This window comes from Panthera onca, chromosome X (assembly GCF_046562875.1).
Source record: "Panthera onca isolate mPanOnc1 chromosome X, mPanOnc1 haplotype 2, whole genome shotgun sequence".
NCBI lineage: Eukaryota > Metazoa > Chordata > Mammalia > Carnivora > Felidae > Panthera > Panthera onca.
In genome coordinates this window covers 25,127,670-25,132,154 of record NC_138357.1, presented here as the reverse complement: position 1 = coordinate 25,132,154, position 4,485 = coordinate 25,127,670, and the positions used below count along the sequence as shown (strand labels likewise).

The 4,485-nt window shown below is 36.7% G+C and overlaps 1 pseudogene; it reads left to right on the top strand.

The window, feature by feature from the left end:
• Positions 1–352: 352 nt before the first annotated feature.
• LOC145713708 (dynein light chain 1, cytoplasmic pseudogene) lies at positions 353–3,138 on the top strand (annotated as a pseudogene).
• Positions 3,139–4,485: the final 1,347 nt, after the last annotated feature.

Genomic DNA, 4,485 nt, shown 5'->3' with positions numbered 1-4,485 from the left:
ATGTTGTAATAACCCTACCAGTGCAAGATAGGCCATAAAGTCTTAGAAGTCTTATAGTGTAAGGCAGCTGTCTTGATTTAGAGAAAGAAGAATAAAAACTCATAGCCAGAGGTATTGTCACCGCCACTATTGATATTGCTAAAAAACAATCAGAGAAGGTTATTTATTCCTATCTGAACATGAAGCCTTGTGCACCCAGAAAGGAGTGACTTTATAAGGAGTGGCTTCTGATTGAAGTTAGAATGTGTACCCTAATCTACACACAGATGGATAAGCAAAGGGTGGAAATCTTATTCACTTAAGGAGTTTAAGCATAAATTTTAATCAATCGCTGGTTTACCACTAATTTATGATGACTCCGAGGTAACTCCTATGAAAGCAGTATTAAAAGTAAGATAAAACCAGGGGTTCCTGGGTTGCCCAGTTGGTTAAGCGTCCGACTTCACCTCAGGTCATGATCTCGCGGTCCGTGAGTTTGAGTCCTGTGTCAGGCTCTGTGCTGACAGCTAAGAGCCTGAAGCCTGCTTCAGATTCTGTGTCTCCCTCTCTCTCTCTGCCCCTCCCCCACTCACACTCTGTCTCTGTCTCTCAAAAATAAATAAACATTAAAACAAATAATAATTAAAGTAAAATAAAAACAATGAAATAATTAAAAAATAGCACAAAGGCATCAGTAGCCACACAGTACATGGGATACAGGGGAAACAGGCTCTAAAGAATTAGTCTAGGCAAGACACCAAACAAATAGGCCAAACAGACAAAAGATAACAACAACAACAACAACAACAAAAATCCATACAGGGGATCCAAATCCATAGGCACTAAGCTAATTCCTCTAAAATTATCAGTTTTCAACAAAAACTTTACAAGACATGAAGAGAAATAAGAAAATGTAACCCATATGCAGAGAAAAAATACAATCAAGAGAAACTGTCCCTCTAATAGTGTCCAGATGTTGGACTTAGTAGAATAATACTTCAAAGCATGTATCACAAATGTTCTTAGAGAAATAAAGAAAACCATGCTTTAAAAATTAAAGGAGCATGTGTTGACAATGACTCAATAAAGAATATTAATATAGAGACAAAATATATTTTAAAAAACACCAAAAGGAAATGTTACAATTGAATAGTACACTAGCTGAAGTGAGAAATTTGCTGGAAGAGCTCAACAGCATATTTGAGCTGAGAGTGGAAAGAATCACTGGAGTTAAAGATAAATCAATAAAGATTATTCTATCTGAAGAAGAAAAAGAGGACAGAGAGAGAGAGATGAATGGAGCCTCAGAGACCCTCAGGTCGAGGCAAACCGTACCATCATATGCAGAGCAAAAATCTTAGAATGAGAAGAGCAACATCAAGGAGCAGAAGGAATATTTGAAGAAATAATGGCCAAAACATTTCCAATTTAGAAGAGAAATTTTCATCTATACAGCCTAGAAACTGAATTGAATCAAAATAAGGTAAACATAGAGACCCATGTCTAGAGACTTGTAGACAAGTGGTTGGGAGACAAAGACACAGAGAAACTCTTTAAATAAAGAGAAAGAACAACTTATCACTTATAACAGAACCAAAGTAAGATAAATAACTTACCTCTAATCAGAAATAATGGAGGCCAGGAGGTAGTGAGTTGGCATATTCAGTGTGTGGGAAGAAAAAAATGCCTGCCAAATATTTTATATCCAGTGAAATTTTTCTTCAAAAGTGAATATGCAAAAAAAGACATTCCTATATAAACAAAGATTGAGAGAATTTGTAGCTATCAGATCTGCCTTGCAAAAAATCCAAAGAAAGTCCTTCACAATGAAAAGAAACAACATAACACAAAGAAACAAAAAGCATTGGTAAAGGTAAATGTAAACATGAGAGTATAAATGTATTATTTTATTTTTTCTTCTAATTATTTTAAAAAATAATTTCATAAAGCAATAATGATAAAACTGTATTAGTAGCTTTATAACATATAAATATATAGGACAATAATTGCACTAAAGTGGGATGAGAATAGAGCTACAATGGAGCAAATATATTTACTGAAATTCAATGAGCGTCAACCTGAAGAATATTATAAGTAAAAAAGAATATTGTAAGCTGCGTAAGTTGTGTCCCCCAAATTCATATGTTGAAGCTCTAGCCCCCAACTTAAGTGGATTTGTATATAGGGCTTCTAGAAAATAATTGAGGTTAAATGAGGTCATGAGAGTAAGATCCTAATCCAACAGGACTAGTAGAGTTAAAAAAAGAGGAAAGGGGAGATCTCTCTCTCTCTCTCTCTCCCTCTCTCTCTGTCTCATTCACACAGTGAAGAAAGACCCTGTGAACACAAAATGAGAAAGTGGCTATTTGCAAGCTTGGAAGAGAGATTTCAGAAGAATCCAAACATGCAGGCATCCTGATACCAGATTTTCAGCCTCCAGAACCATGAGAAAATAAATTTCTGTTGTTTAAGCCACCCTTTCTATGGTATTTTGTTATAATACCATATAATACAGCCTGAGCCAACTGAGACATAAACCCTATAGTAACTATTAAGAAAGTAATCTTAAAAAACAGTAAAAACAAACAAACAGCAAATTAAATTGCAATTAAAGTGGCACAGCAAAAAATATCTATGCAACAAAATAGAGGTCAACGAAAGAGAAATGTAGGAACAAAAAGATGTGAAACATGTAAAAAACAAGTAGTAAAATACAGATATAAATTCTCAACAAAATACTATGAAGCTGAATACATAAAACTTTTAAAAAGCATTACAGAGTTGTGCCACCCTACAGTAGTCAAGGTAGCTCCCGCGAGGGTCTGAGCTTTGCCAGCCCCTCTCCCAGGAGACCTTTGCAGTTGGCCACTCCCAGCTCCTTGGTAACCTGGTGCAACGGAAAGGCCCGAAAGGCCGTGATCAAAAACACCAGTATGTTGGGGGAGATACAACAGGACTCCGTGGAGTGTGCTACTCAGCCACTGGAGAAATATAACATAGAGAAGGACATTGTGGCCCATATTGAGAAGAAGTTTGATATGTACAACCCCACCTGACACGGCATCGTGGGGAGGAACTTGGATAGTTAGGTGACACAAGAAACCATTCATCTACTTCTACCTGGGCCAAGTGACCATTCTTCTGTTCAAATCTGGTTAAAAGCATGGACTGTGTCACATACCCAGTGACCCATCCAAAAGCAAGGACTGCAGCCTGAATTCCAAATACCAGAGACTGAGACCTTCAGCCTTGCCTAAGAGAACATTTCAATCTTTGAATCTTTATTGTGTTGTTTTGTACAGGGCATTCTCTGTGCAAATTTGTTGTGGTTATAAAAACAATTAGCAAAACAACTTTCATTTGTATTTACTTTCTATTCCAAACCTCTGTCCCATATTTTTCTCCTCAAAATATATTCCTTTCAAAAACTAGAAATCAGTTGAAGAAGTGAAAAATAAATAAATAAAAAAACAAAAAAGCATTACATACAATGACCAGTCATCCTTGGAATGTCAGGTGGTTTTAACCTCAAAATATTAATTAATGTAATACATTTTGTTAACAAAGAGCAAAGCCACATAACTCTCTCAATAAGGAGAAAAAAATGGCAAAATCTAACACTAATTTATAATAAAAACTCACCTAACTACTAAAGGATGGGGACTTGGTGAACACCATAAAAGACATTTATTAAAGGGGTGCCTGAGTGACTCAGTTGGTTAAGCGATCGACTCCTGATTTAGGCTTAGGTCATAATCTTGCAGCTTGGTGGGTTAGAGCCCTAAATTGGGCTCTGTGCTGACAGCATGAGGAGCTTGCTTAAGATTCTTGCTTAAGATTCTCTCTGTCCCACCCCCACCCCCCTCTCTGAAAATAAATAAATGTTTTTTTAAAGACATCTATAATAAGAGACTGATTGCATGATACCTAAGATTGGGAACAGAACAAAGATGTCTGCTTTTGCCACTTCTATACAACATTATAAATAGTGATTTAGGTCAGTGAAATAAGAAAAAAAAAAAGAAGAGAGGGGATAAAAACATTCAGACTGAAAAGAAAAAAACAAAAAAAGACTCCCTATTGGCAAGATCTTTAATGTAGAAAATCTTAAAAATAGGCTTTCCTACACACACACACACACACACACACACACATTACTAGCACTAATAAACACGTTTAGAAAAGTTGCAGAACACAGGGGTGCCTGGGTGGCTCAGTCGGTTGAGCGTCTGACTTTGGCTCAGGTCATGATCTCATGGTTCGTGGGTTCGTCCCCCACGTCAGGCCCTGTGCTGTCAGCTCAGAGCCTGGAGCCTGCTTCAGATTCTGTGTCTCCCTCTCTCTCTGCCCCTCCCCTGCTCACGCTCTGCCTCTCTCTCTCTCAAAAATAGATAAACATGAAAAAAAAATTTAGAAAAGTTGCAGAATACAAGAACAATGTACAAAAAGCAAATGTATTTATATATACTAGTAAGAGAATCATAAAAATAAAAATATTTCATTCAA